The sequence below is a fragment of the Oncorhynchus nerka genome, linkage group LG27 (genome assembly GCF_034236695.1).
Source record: "Oncorhynchus nerka isolate Pitt River linkage group LG27, Oner_Uvic_2.0, whole genome shotgun sequence".
Classification (NCBI taxonomy): Eukaryota; Metazoa; Chordata; class Actinopteri; order Salmoniformes; family Salmonidae; genus Oncorhynchus; species Oncorhynchus nerka.
Window position 1 is genome coordinate 109,398,083 of NC_088422.1, and position 19,652 is coordinate 109,417,734.

At 49.6% G+C, this 19,652-nt stretch overlaps 1 pseudogene; it reads right to left on the minus strand.

Annotated features, from left to right (window-relative positions):
• Positions 1-19,652, minus strand: part of LOC135565462 (leucine-rich repeat-containing protein 28-like) — a 64,668-nt pseudogene that overhangs the window by 26,571 nt on the left and 18,445 nt on the right.

Below are 19,652 nucleotides of genomic sequence, written 5' to 3' on the forward strand. Positions count from 1 at the left end.
GTGACAGACCACAGCAGGATGCCTGGGGGTTAGTGACAGACCACAGCAGTAGCAGGATGCCTGGGGGTTAATGACAGACCACAGCAGGATGCCTGGGGGTTAGTGACAGACCACAGCAGTAGCAGGATGCCTGGGGGTTAGTGACAGACCACAGCAGGATGCCTGGGGGTTAGTGACAGACCACAGCAGGATGCCTGGGAGTTAGTGACAGACCACAGCAGGATGCCTGGGAGTTAGTGACAGACCACAGCAGGAGCAGGATGCCTGGGGGTTACAGTCAGACCACAGCAGTAGCAGGATGCCTGGGGGTTAGTGACAGACCACAGCAGGATGCCTGGGGGTTAGTGACAGACCACAGCAGTAGCAGGATGCCTGGGGGTTAGTGACAGACCACAGCAGGATGCCTGGGGTTAGTGACAGACCACAGCAGGATGCCTGGGGGTTAGTGACAGACCACAGCAGGATGCCTGGGGGTTAGTGACAGATCACAGCAGGATGCCTGGGGGTTAGTGACAGATCACAGCAGGATGCCTGGGGGTTAGTGACAGACCACAGCAGGATGCCTGGGGGTTAGTGACAGACCACAGCAGTAGCAGGATGCCTGGGGGTTAGTGACAGACCACAGCAGGATGCCTGGGGGTTAGTGACAGATCACAGCAGGATGCCTGGGGGTTAGTGACAGACCACAGCAGTAGCAGGATGCCTGGGGGTTACAGTCAGACCACAGCAGGATGCCTGGGGGTTAGTGACAGACCACAGCAGGATGCCTGGGGGTTAGTGACAGACCACAGCAGAAGCAGGATGCCTGGGGGTTAGTGACAGACCACAGCAGGATGCCTGGGGGTTAGTGACAGACCACAGCAGGATGCCTGGGGGTTAGTGACAGACCACAGCAGGATGCCTGGGGGTAAGTGACAGACCACAGCAGGATGCCTGGGGGTAAGTGACAGACCACAGCAGTAGCAGGACGCCTGGGGGTTAGTGACAGACCACAGCAGGATGCCTGGGGGTTAGTGACAGACCACAGCAGTAGCAGGATGCCTGGGGGTTACAGTCAGAACACAGCAGGATGCCTGGGGGTTAGTGACAGACCACAGCAGGATGCCTGGGGGTTAGTGACAGACCACAGCAGTAGCAGGATGCCTGGGGGTTACAGTCAGACCACAGCAGTAGCAGGATGCCTGGGGGTTAGTGACAGACCACAGCAGGATGCCTGGGGGTTAGTGACAGACCACAGCAGTAGCAGGATGCCTGGGGGTTAGTGACAGACCACAGCAGGATGCCTGGGGTTAGTGACAGACCACAGCAGGATGCCTGGGGGTTAGTGACAGACCACAGCAGGATGCCTGGGGGTTAGTGACAGATCACAGCAGGATGCCTGGGGGTTAGTGACAGATCACAGCAGGATGCCTGGGGGTTAGTGACAGACCACAGCAGGATGCCTGGGGGTTAGTGACAGACCACAGCAGGATGCCTGGGGGTTAGTGACAGACCACAGCAGTAGCAGGATGCCTGGGGGTTAGTGACAGACCACAGCAGGATGCCTGGGGGTTAGTGACAGATCACAGCAGGATGCCTGGGGGTTAGTGACAGACCACAGCAGTAGCAGGATGCCTGGGGGTTACAGTCAGACCACAGCAGGATGCCTGGGGGTTAGTGACAGACCACAGCAGGATGCCTGGGGGTTAGTGACAGACCACAGCAGTAGCAGGATGCCTGGGGGTTAGTGACAGACCACAGCAGGATGCCTGGGGGTTAGTGACAGACCACAGCAGGATGCCTGGGGGTTAGTGACAGACCACAGCAGGATGCCTGGGGGTTAGTGACAGACCACAGCAGGATGCCTGGGGGTAAGTGACAGACCACAGCAGGATGCCTGGGGGTAAGTGACAGACCACAGCAGTAGCAGGACGCCTGGGGGTTAGTGACAGACCACAGCAGGATGCCTGGGGGTTAGTGACAGATCACAGCAGGATGCCTGGGGGTTAGTGACAGACCACAGCAGTAGCAGGATGCCTGGGGGTTACAGTCAGACCACAGCAGGATGCCTGGGGGTTAGTGACAGACCACAGCAGGATGCCTGGGGGTTAGTGACAGACCACAGCAGTAGCAGGATGCCTGGGGGTTATTGACAGACCACAGCAGGATGCCTGGGGGTTAGTGACAGACCACAGCAGTAGCAGGATGCCTGGGGGTTAGTGACAGACCACAGCAGGATGCCTGGGGGTTAGTGACAGACCACAGCAGGATGCCTGGGGGTTAGTGACAGACCACAGCAGGATGCCTGGGGGTAAGTGACAGACCACAGCAGGATGCCTGGGGGTAAGTGACAGACCACAGCAGTAGCAGGACGCCTGGGGGTTAGTGACAGACCACAGCAGGATGCCTGGGGGTTAGTGACAGACCACAGCAGGATGCCTGGGGGTTAGTGACAGACCACAGCAGGATGCCTGGGGGTTAGTGACAGACCACAGCAGGATGCCTGGGGGTTAGTGACAGACCACAGCAGTAGCAGGATGCCTTGGGGTTAGTGACAGACCACAGCAGGATGCCTGGGGGTTAGTGACAGACCACAGCAGGATGCCTGGGGGTTAGTGACAGACCACAGCAGGATGCCTGGGGGTTAGTGACAGACCACAGCAGTAGCAGGATGCCTGGGGGTAGTGACAGACCACTGATGCCAGAGTGACAGACCACAGCAGGATGCCTGGGGGTTAGTGACAGACCACAGCAGGATGCCCGGGGGTTAGTGACAGACCACAGCAGTAGCAGGATGCCTGGGGGTTAGTGACAGACCACTGCAGGATGCCTGGGGGTTAGTGACAGACCACAGCAGTAGCAGGATGCCTGGGGGTTAGTGACAGACCACAGCAGTAGCAGGATGCCTGGGGGTTAGTGACAGACCACAGCAGGATGCCTGGGGGTTAGTGACAGACCACAGCAGGATGCCTGGGGGTTAGTGACAGACCACAGCAGGATGCCTGGGGGTTAGTGACAGACCACAGCAGGATGCCTGGGGGTTAGTGACAGACCACAGCAGGATGCCTGGGGGTTAGTGACAGACCACAGCAGGATGCCTGGGGGTTAGTGACAGACCACAGCAGGATGCCTGGAGGTTAGTGACAGACCACAGCAGGATGCCTGGAGGTTAGTGACAGACCACAGCAGGATGCCTGGGGGTTAGTGACAGACCACAGCAGGATGCCTGGGGGTTAGTGACAGACCACAGCAGGATGCCTGGGGGTTAGTGACAGACCACAGCAGGATGCCTGGGGGTTAGTGACAGACCACAGCAGGATGCCTGGGGGTTAGTGACAGACCACAGCAGGATGCCTGGGGGTTAGTGACAGACCACAGCAGGATGCCTGGGGGTTAGTGACAGATCACAGCAGGATGCCTGGGGGTTAGTGACAGACCACAGCAGTAGCTGGATGCCTGGGGGTTAGTGACAGACCACAGCAGGATGCCTGGGGGTTAGTCTCTTTCTGCTTCCGGGTTGGAGCGAGCCGGTCGCATCCGCGCTTCGGTCTGCAGGTTGTATAACTTTTTCATTACATCTCATTACATTTCATTATAGTACAACGGTCTGATTTGTCTAATCTTAGCAATTTCTTCTTAGCTAGCTACATAGTCGTCGTTGTATCAAAGATAATTGCGTAATTATCGTATTTCGTCGTCCTCCTATCTGCCCAACACGTTCACCGGCTACCGTAGCACTGTAGTAACTATCACACTCAACTGAACGACTTGATTAGTGTAGTATTAGCTAGCTACATAGTTGTCTTTGCTGTCTTCGTATCCAAGATAATTGTGTAGTTTAGAGTGTGTAGTCTTAGAGTGATTATCTTAATTCACCGAGGTTAGCTAGCCAGCTATTTTGTCGTCCTTAACGTAGGAGACACTCCTAGCTAGCCAATAGCCAGCCAACGTCTACTGAAAAGAACTTTCGCATTCCGGTCGCATTCCGCTTCGCTCCACAGGTAGTATCACATTTTCATTTCATTTCATTACAGTCCCAACGGTGTGATTTGTTTGATCGTAGCTAGCTACATAGCTAGCTACATAGCCGTCTTTGTTTCAAAGATAATTGTGTAGTCTAGAGCGATTTTCTAGGTTAGCTAGCCAGCTATTGTCGTTCTCCTAACGCAACGTAACGTAACCAACACTGCTAGCTAGCCAGCTAGCCCCGAAAAGCAGCATTGTAGAAACTTCACACTCAACGGAACGACTTGATTAGGTAGTGTCAACAACGCAGCTAGCCTACCTCAGCAGTACTGTATCATTTTAATCATTTTAGTCAATTAGATTCTTGCTACGTAAGCTTAACTTTCTGAACATTCGAGACGTGTAGTCCACTTGTCATTCCAATCTCCTCTGCATTAGCGTAGCCTCTTCTCTAGCCTGTCAACTATGTGTCTGTCTATCCCTGTTCTCTCCTCTCTGCACAGACCATACAAACGCTCCACACCGCATGGCCGCGGCCACCTAATCTGGTGGTCCCAGCGCGCACGACCCACGTGGAGTTCCAGGTCTCCGGTAGCCTCTGGAACTGCCGATCTGCGGCCAACAAGGCAGAGTTCATCTCAGCCTATGCCTCCCTCCAGTCCCTCGACTTCTTGGCTCTGACGGAAACATGGATCACCACAGACAACACCGCTACTCCTACTGCTCTCTCTTCGTCCGCCCACGTGCTCTCGCACACCCCGAGAGCTTCTGGTCAGCGGGGTGGTGGCACCGGGATCCTCATCTCTCCCAAGTGGTCATTCTCTCTTTCTCCCCTTACCCATCTGTCTATCGCCTCCTTTGAATTCCATGCTGTCACAGTTACCAGCCCTTTCAAGCTTAACATCCTTATCATTTATCGCCCTCCAGGTTCCCTCGGAGAGTTCATCAATGAGCTTGATGCCTTGATAAGCTCCTTTCCTGAGGACGGCTCACCTCTCACAGTTCTGGGCGACTTTAACCTCCCCACGTCTACCTTTGACTCATTCCTCTCTGCCTCCTTCTTTCCACTCCTCTCCTCTTTTGACCTCACCCTCTCACCTTCCCCCTACTCACAAGGCAGGCAATACGCTCGACCTCATCTTTACTAGATGCTGTTCCTCCACTAACCTCATTGCAACTCCCCTCCAAGTCTCCGACCACTACCTTGTATCCTTTTCCCTCTCGCTCTCATCCAACACTTCCCACACTGCCCCTACTCGGATGGTATCGCGCCGTCCCAACCTTCGCTCTCTCTCCCCCGCTACTCTCTCCTCTTCCATCCTATCATCTCTTCCCTCTGCTCAAACCTTCTCCAACCTATCTCCTGATTCTACCTCCTCAACCTAATCTTCTCCTTTCCCCCTTCTGACGACCAGGTGGCGAATCGCATCTCTGCATGTCTGGCAGACATATCAGTGTGGATGACGGATCATCACCTCAAGCTGAACCTCGGCAAGACGGAGCTGCTCTTCCTCCCGGGGAAGGACTGCCCGTTCCATGATCTCGCCATCACGGTTGACAACTACATTGTGTCCTCCTCCCAGAGCGCTAAGAACCTTGGCGTGATCCTGGACAACACCCTGTCGTTCTCAAATAACATCAAGGCTGTGGCCCGTTCCTGTAGGTTCATGCTCTACAACATCCGCAGAGTACGACCCTGCCTCACACAGGAAGCGGCGCAGGTCCTAATCCAGGCACTTGTCATCTCCCGTCTGGATTACTGCAACTCGCTGTTGGCTGGGCTCCCTGCCTGTGCCATTAAACCCCTACAACTCATCCAGAACGCCGCAGCCCGTCTGGTGTTCAACCTTCCCAAGTTCTCTCACGTCACCCCGCTCCTCCGCTCTCTCCACTGGCTTCCAGTTGAAGCTCGCATCCGCTACAAGACCATGGTGCTTGCCTACGGAGCTGTGAGGGGAACGGCACCTCAGTACCTCCAGGCTCTGATCAGGCCCTACACCCAAACAAGGGCACTGCGTTCATCCACCTCTGGCCTGCTCGCCTCCCTACCACTGAGGAAGTACAGTTCCCGCTCAGCCCAGTCAAAACTGTTCGCTGCTCTGGCCCCCCAATGGTGGAACAAACTCCCTCACGACGCCAGGACAGCGGAGTCAATCACCACCTTCCGGAGACACCTGAAACCCCACCTCTTTAAGGAATACCTAGGATAGGATAAAGTAATCCTTCCCCCCCTTAAAAGACCTAGATGCACTATTGTAAAGTGGCTGTTCCACTGGATGTCATAAGGTGAAAGCACCAATTTGTAAGTCGCTCTGGATAAGAGCGTCTGCTAAATGACTTAAATGTAAATGTAAATGTTAGTGACAGACCACAGCAGTAGCTGGATGCCTGGGGTTGCAGTGATATGAAAGAATGGCGCCGGAGGGGATAACAAGAAGCCATGGATTACAAAGCAACATCCACACTGAGCTAAAGGCTAGACCCTAACCCTAACCCTAACAAAGCAACATCCACACTGAGCTAAAGGCTAGACCCTAACCCTAACCCTAACAAAGCAACATCCACACTGAGCTAAAGGCTAGACTCTAACCCTAACAAAGCAACATCCACACTGAGCTAAAGGCTAGACCCTAACCCTAACAAAGCAACATCCACACTGAGCTAAAGGCTAGACCCTAACCCTAACAAAGCAACATCCACACTGAGCTAAAGGCTAGACCCTAACCCTAACAAAGCAACATCCACACTGAGCTAAAGGCTAGACCCTAACCCTAACAAAGCAACATCCACACTGAGCTAAAGGCTAGACCCTAACCCTAACAAAGCAACATCCACACTGAGCTAAAGGCTAGACCCTAACCCTAACAAAGCAACATCCACACTGAGCTAAAGGCTAGACCCTAACCCTAACAAAGCAACATCCACACTGAGCTAAAGGCTAGACCCTAACCCTAACAAAGCAACATCCACACTGAGCTAAAGGCTAGACCCTAACCCTAACAAAGCAACATCCACACTGAGCTAAAGGCTAGACCCTAACCCTAACAAAGGAACATCCACACTGAGCTAAAGGCTAGACCCTAACCCTAACCCTAACAAAGCAACATCCACACTGAGCTAAAGGCTAGACCCTAACCCTAACCCTAACAAAGCAACATCCACACTGAGCTAAAGGCTAGACCCTAACCCTAACAAAGCAACATCCACACTGAGCTAAAGGCTAGACCCTAACCCTAACAAAGCAACATCCACACTGAGCTAAAGGCTAGACCCTAACCCTAACAAAGCAACATCCACACTGAGCTAAAGGCTAGACCCTAACCCTAACCCTAACAAAGCAACATCCACACTGAGCTAAAGGCTAGACCCTAACCCTAACCCTAACAAAGCAACATCCACACTGAGCTAAAGGCTAGACCCTAACCCTAACCCTAACAAAGCAACATCCACACTGAGCTAAAGGCTAGACCCTAACCCTAACCCTAACAAAGCAACATCCACACTGAGGTAAAGGCTAGAGCTGACGCTTTAAAAGGAGCAGGACACAAATCTGGACACTTGTAAGAAATCCCGCTATGCCCTCCGACGAACCATCAATCCAGCAAAGTGTCAATACTGGACTAAGATGGAATCCTACTACACCGGCATTGATGCTTGTTGGATGTGGCAGGGCTTACAAACTATCATGGATTACAAAGGGAAATCCAGCCAAGAGCTGCCCAGTGACGCAAAACTACCAAACTAACTAAATGCCTTCTGTGCTCGCTTTGAGGCAACACTGAATCATGCATGAGAGCACAAGCTGTTCCGGACGGCCGTGTGATCATGCTCCATGTATCCAATTCCGTATCCGATGTGAGTATAATTTCAGTGTGTAATGTATCATTTCTGAGTGTGAAAGTACTTATGTGTCTCCCCCCAAATGGCACCCTATTCTCTAAAAAGCAGTCCACTATATAGGAAATAGGGAGCCATTTGGGGCAGAGACCATATTTTATAATATCCAAAGAGCTGATGAACTCTTCATTGTCTTCACATTCAGCCCCATCAGGATGGAATCTGCTCAATGTCATATTAGAATGCTTCAAATGTTCCGTAGCTGAATTTGGCGTTCCCCCAGGCTCGGTGCTAAGACCCCTATTATTATTCTCCTATCTGTATGGTGTGATGAATTAAAGGACACTTCATGTCTCTATGGTGGGATGAATTAAAGGACACCTCATGTCTCTATGGTGGGATGAATTAAAGGACACTTCATGTCTCTATGGTGGGATGAATTAAAGGACACTTCATGTCTCTATGGTGGGATGAATTAAAGGACACTTCATGTCTCTATGGTGTGATGAATTAAAGGACACTTCATGTCTCTATGGTGTGATGAATTAAAGGACACTTCATGTCTCTATGGTGTGATGAATTGAAGGACACTTCATGTCTCTATGGTGGGATGAATTAAAGGACACTTCATGTCTCTATGGTGGGATGAATTAAAGGACACCTCATGTCTCTATGTTGGGATGATTAATTAAAGGACACCTCATGTCTCTATGGTGGGATGAATTAAAGGACACTTCATGTCTCTATGGTGGGATGAATTAAAGGACACTTCATGTCTCTATGGTGGGATGAATTAAAGGACACTTCATGTCTCTATGGTGGGATGAATTAAAGGACACTTCATGTCTCTATGGTGGGATGAATTAAAGGACACTTCATGTCTCTATGGTGGGATGAATTAAAGGACACTTCATGTCTCTATGGTGGGATGAATTAAAGGACACCTCATGTCTCTATGGTGGGATGAATTAAAGGACACCTCATGTCTCTATGGTGGGATGAATTAAAGGACACCTCATGTCTCTATGGTGTGATGAATTAAAGGACACCTCATGTCTCTATGGTGGGACACCTCCCAGAGACATGAATTGTACAGACTCTATGGTGGGATGAATTAAAGGACACCCAGAGAGACAGACAGACAGGTTCAGGTTAGACAGACAGGGATGAATTCATACAGACAGGTTAGACTGGTGAAGAGAGAGAGAGAAAGGATGAATTAGAAGGACACTTCATGTCTCTATGGTGGGATGAATTAAAGGACACAGGTTCATGTCTCTATGGTGGGATGAATTAAAGGACACAGACTCATGTCTCTGAGATTAAAGGACACCTCATGTCTCTAGGATGAATTAAAGGACACTTCATGTCTCTATGGTGGGATGAATTAAAGGACACCTAGACAGACAGACATGTCTCTATGGTGGGATGAATTGAAGGACACAGACAAACATGTCTCTACAGACAGAGACAGGTGGGATGAATTAGACAGACAGAAAGGACACCTCATGTCCTGAAATATCAGAAGACCCAAGAGGATCTGTGTGTGTAGCAGATAAACATCCGTGTCTCTCCTCACCTCTGATTGGCTGTCAGCCCGACATGCTGTGCAGGGCCCTCATGAGAGGAGACTCCTCCAGGGGGCCCACTAGACAGACAGACGCTCCAGACTCTGAGCCTATAGCTTTCACCTCAGCAGGCAAAGGGAGAGACACATCTCCCAGGTTAGACAGACAGACAGAGGCTGGGGCAGACAGACCGGTCAGACACCTGGTTGGCAGACCACACCAGGAGAGAGACAGACAGACAGGTTAGACAGACCACACCTGGAGAGAGACAAAGAGAGACAGACAGACAGACAGGTTAGAGACAGACCACACCTGGACAGAGAGAGAGAGAGAACAGACAGAGAGACAGACAGACAGACAGACAGACAGAGAGACAGACAAACATACAGACAGGTTAGACAGACAGACAGGTTAGACAGACAGGTTAGACAGACAGACAGAGAGAGACAGACAGACAAACATACAGACAGGTTAGACAGACCACACCTGGACAGAGAGAGAGAGAGAAAGAGACAGACAGAGAGAGAGACAGACAGAGAAACATACAGACAGGTTAGACAGACAGACAGGTTAGACAGACAGACAGGTTAGAGGTTAGACAGACAGACAGGTTAGACAGACAGACAGGTTAGACAGACAGGTTAGACAGACAGACAAACATACAGACAGGTTAGACAGACAGACAGGTTAGACAGACAGACAAACATACAGACAGGTTAGACAGACAGACATAGACAGACAGACAGGTTAGACAGACAGACAGATAAACATACAGACAGGTTAGACAGACAGACAGACAGACAGACAGGTTAGACAGACAGACAGACAGGTTAGACAGACAGACAGACAGGTTAGACAGACAGACAGACAGACAGGTTAGACAGACAGACAGACAGACAGGTTAGACAGACAGACAGACAGGTTAGACAGACAGACAGGTTAGACAGACAGACAGACAGGTTAGACAGACAGACAGGTTAGACAGACAGACAGGTTAGACAGACAGACAGACAGACAGGACAGACAGACAGACAGGTTAGACAGACAGACAGACAGGTTAGACAGACAGACAGACAGGTTAGACAGACAGACAGGTTAGACAGACAGACAGGTTAGACAGACAGACAGACAGGTTAGACAGACAGACAGACAGACCAGACAGGTTAGACAGACAGACAGATAAACAGACAGACAGGTTAGACAGACAGACAGACAGACAGACAGGTTAGACAGACAGACAGGTTAGACAGACAGACAGACAGACAGACAGACAGACAGACAGACAGGTTAGACAGACAGACAGACAGACAGACAGGTTAGACAGACAGACAGGTTAGACAGACAGACAGACAGGTTAGACAGACAGACAGACAGACAGACAGACAGGTTAGACAGACAGACAGGTTGTCTGAGACTCAAATCCAAATTCTGCTATAATACATTAATAGACAAAGATTTATCCAATTAAGAAAAAGGTCAGTAAGCAATGAAATGCTGAAGAAATTATATTCATCCACAAAGAAGCTGAAGAAAGGGATGGAGATGTGTCCTTATCCCCTGCAGCCAATCACCTTGTACAGATATAAGGGTTAGACAGGGCTGTCCTTATCCTCTGCAGCCAATCACCTTGTACAGATATAAGGGTTAGGGGCTGTCCTTATCCTCTGCAGCCAATCACCTTGTACAGATATAAGGGTTAGGGGCTGTCCCTTATCCCCTGCAGCCAATCACCTTGTACAGATATACAGGGTTAGGGGCTGTCCTTATCCTCTGCAGCCAATCACCTTGTACAGATATACAGGGTTAGGGGCTGTCCTTATCCTCTGCAGCCAATCACCTTGACAGATATAAGGGTTAGGGGCTGACAGGTTATCCTCTGCAGGCCAATCACCTTGTTGTACAGATATACAGGGTTAGGGGCTGTCCTTATCCTCTGCAGCCAATCACCTTGTACAGATATAAGGGTTAGGGGCTGTCCTTATCCTCTGCAGCCAATCACCTTGTACAGATATAAGGGTTAGGGCTGTCCTTATAGCAGCCAATCACCTTGTACAGATATAAGGGTTAGGGGCTGTCCTTATCCTCTGCAGCCAATCACCTTGTACAGATATAAGGGTTAGGGGCTGTCCTTATCCAGGTTCTGCAGCCAATCACCTTGTACAGCCAATCATAAGGGTTGACAGGGGCCATATCCAGGTCTGCAGCCAATCACCTTGTACAGATATAAGGGTTAGGGGCTGTCCTTATCCCTCTGCAGCCAATCACCTTGTACAGATATAAGGGTTAGGGGCTGTCCTTATCCTCTGCAGCCAATCACCTTGTACAGATATAAGGGAGGGGCTGTCCTTATCCTCTGCAGCCAATCACCTTGTACAGATATAAGGGTTAGGGGCTGTCCTTATCCTCTGCAGCCAATCAGTACAGATATAAGGGTTAGCTGTCCTTATCCCTCTGCAGCCAATCACCTTGTACAGATATAAGGGTTAGGGGGCTGTCCTTAGACTGCAGCCAATCATAAACACCTTGTACAGATATAAGGGTTAGGGGCTGTCCCATCCTCTGCAGCCAATCACCTTGTACAGATATAAGGGTTAGGGGCTGTCCTTATCCTCTGCAGCCAATCACCTTGTACAGATATAAGGGTTAGGGGCTGTCCTTATCCCCTGCAGCCAATCACCTTGTACAGATATAAGGGTTAGGGGCTGTCCTTATCCTCTGCAGCCAATCAGGTACAGATATTAGGGGCTGTCCTTACAGATCACCTTGTACAGATATAAGGGTTTGTCCTTATCCTCTGCAGGCTGTACAGATATAAGGGTTAGGGGCTGTCTTATCCTCTGCAGCCAATCACCTTGTACAGCCATCCCCTGCAGCCAATCACCTTGTACAGATATAAGGGTTAGGGGCTGTCCTTATCCTCTGCAGCCAATCACCTTGTACAGATATAGGGTTAGGGCTGTCCTTATCCCCTGCAGCCAATCACCTGCAGCCAATCACCTTGTACAGATATAAGGGTTAGGGGCTGTCCTTATCCTCTGCAGCCAATCACCTTGTACAGATATAAGGGTTCAGGGGCTGTCCTTATCCCCTCTGCAGCCAATCACCTTGTACAGATATAAGGGTTAGGGGCTGTCCTTATCCCCTGCAGCCAATCACCTTGTACAGATATAAGGGTTAGGGGCTGCAGCCAATCACCTTGTACAGATATAAGGGTTAGGGGCTGTCCTTATCCCCTGCAGCCAATCACCTTGTACAGATATAAGGGTTAGGGGCTGTCCTTATCCCCTGCAGCCAATCACCTTGTACAGATATAAGGGTTAGGGGCTGTCCTTATCCCCTGCAGCCAATCACCTTGTACAGATATAAGGGTTAGGGCTGTCCTTATCCTCTGCAGCCAATCACCTTGTACAGATATACCTTGTACAGGGTTAGGGGCTGTCCTTATCCCCTGCAGCCAATCACCTTGTACAGATATAAGGGTTAGGGCTGGTTATCCTCTGCAGCCAATCACCTTGTACAGATATATTAGGGTTAGGGCCAATCACCTTGTACAGATATAAGGGTTAGGGCTCTTATCCTCTGCAGCCAATCACCTTGTACAGATATAAGGGTTAGGGTCCTTATCCTCTGCAGCCAATCACCTTGTACAGATATAAGGGTTAGGGCTGTCCTTATCCTCTGCAGCCAATCACCTTTCCTTATCCTCTGCAGCCAATCACCTTGTACAGATATAAGGGTTAGGGGCTGTCCTTATCCTCTGCAGCCAATCACCTTGTACAGATATAAGGGTTAGGGGCTGTCCTTATCCTCTGCCAATCACCTTGCAGATATAAGGGTTAGGGGCAATGCACCTTGTACAGATATAAGGGTTAGGGCTGTCCTTATCCTCTGCAGCCAATCACCTTGTACAGATATAAGGGTTAGGGGCTGTCCTTATCCTCTGCAGCCAATCACCTTGTACAGATATAAGGGTTAGGGGCTGTCCTTATCCTCTGCCAATCTGTACAGCCAATCACCTTGTACAGATATAAGGGTTAGGGGGGCTGTCAGATATAAGGGTTATCCCCTGCAGCCAATCACCTTGTACAGATATAAGGGTTAGGGGCTGTCAGATATAAGGGTTATCCTCTGCAGCCAATCACCTTGTACAGATATAAGGGTTAGGGGCTGTCCTTATCCTCTGCAGCCAATCACCTTGTACAGATATAAGGGTTAGGGGCTGTCCTTATCCCCTGCAGCCAATCACCTTGTACAGATATAAGGGTTAGGGGCGGTCCTTATCCCCTGCAGCCAATCACCTTGTACAGATATAAGGGTTAGGGGCGGTCCTTATCCCCTGCAGCCAATCACCTTGTACAGATATAAGGGTTAGGGGCTGTCCTTATCCCCTGCAGCCAATCATCAGATATAAGGGTTTGCAGCCAATCACCTTGTACAGATATAAGGGTTAGGGGCTGTCCTTATCTGCAGCCAATCACCTGCAGAATAAGGGTTAGGGGCCTTATCCCCTCTGCAGCCAATTGTACAGATATAAGGGTTAGGGGCTGTCCTTATCCCTGCAGCCAATCACCTTGTACAGATATAAGGGTTAGGGGCTGTCCTTATCCCTGCAGCCAATCACCTTGTACAGATATAAGGGTTAGGGGCTGTCCTTATCCCCTGCAGCCAATCACCTTGTTGTACAGATATAAGGGGGTTAGGGGCTGTTCCTTATCCCCTGCAGCCAATCACCTTGTACAGATATAAGGGTTAGGGGCTGCAGCCAATCACCTTGTACAGATATAAGGGTTAGGGGCTGTCCTTATCCTCTGCAGCCAATCACCTTGTACAGATATAAGGGTTAGGGGCTGTCCTTATCCCCTGCAGCCAATCACCTTGTACAGATATAAGGGTTAGGGCTGTCCTTATCCCCTGCAGCCAATCACCTTGTACAGATATAAGGGTTAGGGGCTGTCCTTATCCCCTGCAGCCAATCACCTTGTACAGATATAAGGGTTAGGGGCTGTCCTTATCCCTGCAGCCAATCACCTTGTACAGATATAAGGGTTAGGGCTGTCCTTATCCTCTGCAGCCAATCACCTTGTACAGCCAATCATACAGATAAGGGTTAGGGGCTGTATCCCTGCAGCCAATCACCTTGTACAGATATAAGGGTTAGGGGCTGTCCTTATCCCTGCAGCCAATCACCTTGTACAGATATAAGGGTTAGGGGCTGTCCTTATCCTCTGCAGCCAATCACCTTGTACAGATATAGTTGGGTTAGGGGCTGTCCTTATCCTCTGCAGCCAATCACCTTGTACAGATATAAGGGTTAGGTCCTTATCCCTGCAGCCAATCACCTTGTCCAGATATAAGGGTTAGGGGCTGTCCTCTGCAGCCAATCACCTTGTACAGATATAAGGGTTAGGGCTGTCCTCCTGCAGCCAATCACCTTGTACAGATATAAGGGTTAGGGCTGTCCTTATCCCTGCAGCCAATCACCTGCAGCCAATCACCTTGTACAGATATAAGGGTACAGATATAGGGTTAGGGCTGTCCTTATCCTCTGCAGCCAATCACCTTGTACAGATATAAGGGTTAGGGGCTGTCCTTATCCCCTGCAGCCAATCACCTTGTACAGATATAAGGGTTAGGGGCTGCAGCCAATCACCCAGATATAAGGGTTAGGGGCTGTCCCTCTGCAGCCAATCACCTTGTACAGATATAAGGGGGTATCCGCTGCAGCCAATCACCTTGTACAGATATAAGGGTTAGGGGCTGCAGCCAATCACCTTGTACAGATATAAGGTTAGGGGCTGTCCTTATCCTCTGCAGCCAATCACAGATATAAGGGTTAGGGGCTGTCCTTATCCCTGCAGCCAATCACCTTGTACAGATATAAGGGTTAGGGGCTGCAGCCAATCACCTTGTACAGATATAAGGGTTAGGGGCAGTCTATATCCCCTGCAGCCAATCACCTTGTACAGATGCAGCCAATCACCTTGTACAGATATAAGGGTTAGGGGCTGTCCTTATCCCCTGCAGCCAATCACCTTGTACAGATAAGGGTTAGGGCGGTCCTTATCCCCTGCAGCCAATCACCTTGTACAGATATAAGGGTTGGGGCTGTCCTTATCCCCTGCAGCCAATCACCTTGTACAGATAGGGTTGCAGCCAATCACCTTGTACAGATATAAGGGTTAGCCAATCTGTCCTTATCCCTGCAGCCAATCACCTTGTACAGATATAAGGGTTAGGGGCTGTCCTTATCCCCTGCAGCCAATCACCTTGTACAGATATAAGGGTTAGGGGCTGTCCTTATCCCCTGCAGCCAATCACCTTGTACAGATATAAGGGTTAGGGGTCCTTATCCCCTGCAGCCAATCACCTTGTACAGATATAAGGGTTAGGGGCTGTCCTTATCCCCTGCAGCCAATCACCTTGTACAGATATAAGGGTTAGGGGCTGTCCTTATCCTGCAGCCAATCACCTTGTACAGATGCAGCCAATCACCTTGTACAGATATAAGGGTTAGGGGGGTCCTTATCCCCTGCAGCCAATCACCTTGTACAGATATAAGGGTTAGGGGCTGTCCTTATCCCCTGCAGCCAATCACCTTGTACAGATATAAGGGTTAGGGGCTGTCCTTATCCCCTGCAGCCAATCACCTTGTACAGATATAAGGGTTAGGGGCTGTCCTTATCCCCTGCAGCCAATCACCTTGTACAGATATAAGGGTTAGGGGCTGTCCTTATCCTCTGCAGCCAATCACCTTGTACAGATATAAGGGTTAGGGGCTGCAGCCAATCACCTTGTACAGATATAAGGGTTAGGGGCTGTCCTTATCCTCTGCAGCCAATCACCTTGTACAGATATAAGGGTTAGGGGCTGTCCTTATCCCCTGCAGCCAATCACCTTGTACAGATATAAGGGTTAGGGGCTGTCCTTAACCACTGCAGCCAATCATCTTGTACAGATATAAGGGTTAGGGGCTGTCCTTATCCACTGCAGCCAATCACCTTGTACAGATATAAGGGTTAGGGGCGGTCCTTATCCGCTGCAGCCAATCACCTTGTACAGATATAAGGGTTAGGGGATGCAGCCAATCACCTTGTACAGATATAAGGGTTAGGGGCTGTCCTTATCCCCTGCAGCCAATCACCTTGTACAGATATAAGGGTTAGGGGCTGCAGCCAATCACCTTGTACAGATATAAGGGTTAGGGGCTGTCCTTACCCACTGCAGCCAATCACCTTGTACAGATATAAGGGTTAGGGGCGGTCCTTACCCACTGCAGCCAATCACCTTGTTGTACAGGTATGAAGGAAGGCCTTTGAGGTGGACGTTGTTGTCAACAAACACAAACTGCAGCTCTCTGGAACGACCCAAATCTGGAACACACCCCCACAATATTATCAGACACCCCCACAATATTATCAGACACCCCCACAATATTATCAGACAGGCACCCCCGACAATATTATCAGACAGGCACCCTCACAATATTATCAGACAGGCCCCTCACAATATTATCAGACACCCCCACAATATTATCAGACACCCCCTCACAATATTATCAGACCCTCACAATATTATCAGACAGGCACCCTCACAATATTATCAGACAGACACCCCACAATATTATCAGACAGACACCCTCACAATATTATCAGACAGACCCCCACAATATTATCAGACAGGCACCCTCACAATATTATCAGACAGGCACCCTCACAATATTATCAGACAGGCACCCCCACAATATTATCAGACAGGCACCCAATATTATCACAATATTATCAGACAGGCACCCTCACAATATTATCAGACAGGCACCCTCACAATATTATCAGACAGGCACCCTCACAATATTATCAGACACCCCCACAATATTATCAGACAGGCACCCCCCACAATATTATCAGACAGGCACCCTCACAATATTATCAGACAGGCACCCCCACAATATTATCAGACAGGCACCCCACAATATTATCAGACAGGCACCCCACAATATTATCAGACAGGCACCACAACAATATTATCAGACAGGCACCCCACAATATTATCAGACAGGCACCCTCACAATATTATCAGACAGGCACCCCCACAATATTATCAGACAGGCACCCCACAATATTATCAGACAGGCACCCTCACAATATTATCAGACAGGCACCCTCACAATATTATCAGACAGGCACCCTCACAATATTATCAGACACCCCTCACAATATTATCAGACAGGCACCCTCACAATATTATCAGACAGGCACCCTCACAATATTATCAGACAGGCTAGGGCACAATATTATCAGACAGGCACCCCCACAATATTATCAGACAGGCACCCCACAATATTATCAGACAGGCACCCTCACAATATTATCAGACAGGACAATATTATCAGACAGGCACCCTCACAATATTATCAGACAGACACCCTCACAATATTATCAGACAGGCACCCTCACAATATTATCAGACAGGCACCCTCACAATATTATCAGACAGGCACCCTCACAATATTATCAGACAGGCACCCTCACAATATTATCAGACAGGCACCCCCACAATATTATCAGACAGGCACCCCACAATATTATCAGACAGGCACCCTCACAATATTATCAGACAGGCACCCTCACAATATTATCAGACACCCCCACAATATTATCAGACAGGCACCCTCACAATATTATCAGACACACCCCACAATATTATCAGACAGGCACCCCCACAATATTATCAGACAGGCACCCTCACAATATTATCAGACAGGCACCCCTCACAATATTATCAGACAGGCACCCTCACAATATTATCAGACAGGCACCCTCACAATATTATCAGACAGTTAACACCCTCACAATATTATCAGACACCCTCACAATAATTATCAGACACCCCCACAATATTATCAGACAGGCACCCCCACAATATTATCAGACAGGCACCCTCAATATTATCAGACAGGCACCCCTCACAATATTATCAGACAGGCACCCCCACAATATTATCAGACAGGCACCCTGACCACAATATTATCAGACAGGCAGCAGCCACAATAGATATTATCAGACAGGCACCCTCACAATATTATCAGACAGACACCCCCACAATATTATCAGACAGGCACCCTCACAATATTATCAGACAGGCACCCTCACAATATTATCAGACAGGCACCCTCACAATATTATCAGACAGGCACCCTCACAATATTATCAGACAGGCACCCTCACAATATTATCAGACAGACACCCTCACAATATTATCAGACAGACACCCTCACAATATTATCAGACAGACACCCTCACAATATTATCAGACAGGCACCCCCACAATATTATCAGACACCCCCACAATATTATCAGACAGGCACCCCCACAATATTATCAGACAGGCACCCCCACAATATTATCAGACAGGCACCCCCACAATATTATCAGGCACCCCCACAATATTATCAGACAGGCACCCCCACAATATTATCAGACAGGCACCCCCACAATATTATCAGACAGGCACCCCCACAATATTATCAGACAGACACCCCAACAATATTATCAGACAGACACCCCCACAATATTATCAGACAGACACCCCCACAATATTATCAGACAGACACCCTCACATCTATCAGACAGGTACCCTCACAATATTATCAGACAGGTACATCCATCTATCAGACAGGTACATCCACATCTATCAGACAGGTACATCCATCTATCAGACAGGTACCCTCACATCTATCAGACAGGTACATCTATCAGACAGGTACCCTCACATCTATCAGACAGGTACATCTATCAGACAGGTACATCTATCAGACAGGTACATCTATCAGACAGGCACATCTATCAGACAGGTACATCTATCAGACAGGTACATCTATCAGACAGGCACATCTATCAGACAGGCACATCTATCAGACAGGCACATCTATCAGACAGGCCTCTGTAATCCCTGACTGGTCTAACTACTACAGTGGCACATGGTAGGGCCATGGGAGAGCCACGCGCCCCTACACCTGAGCTAGGACTAGCCCAGTAAAACACACAGCCTCCTGGCTGGCTGGCTGCCCATACCTCCCTGGCTGGCTGCCCATACCTCCCTGGCTGGCTGCCCATACCTCCTGGCTGGCTGGCTGGCTGCCCATACCTCCCTGGCTGGCTGGCTGGCTGCCCATACCTCCCTGGCTGGCTGGCTGCCCATCTGGAGATAGGGCTGTGAGCAGGTGGGTCTGGACAGGGGTGATGTTGTGGATGTTTGTCTGGAGATAGGGCTGTGGGCAGGTGGGTCTGGACAGGGGTGATGTTG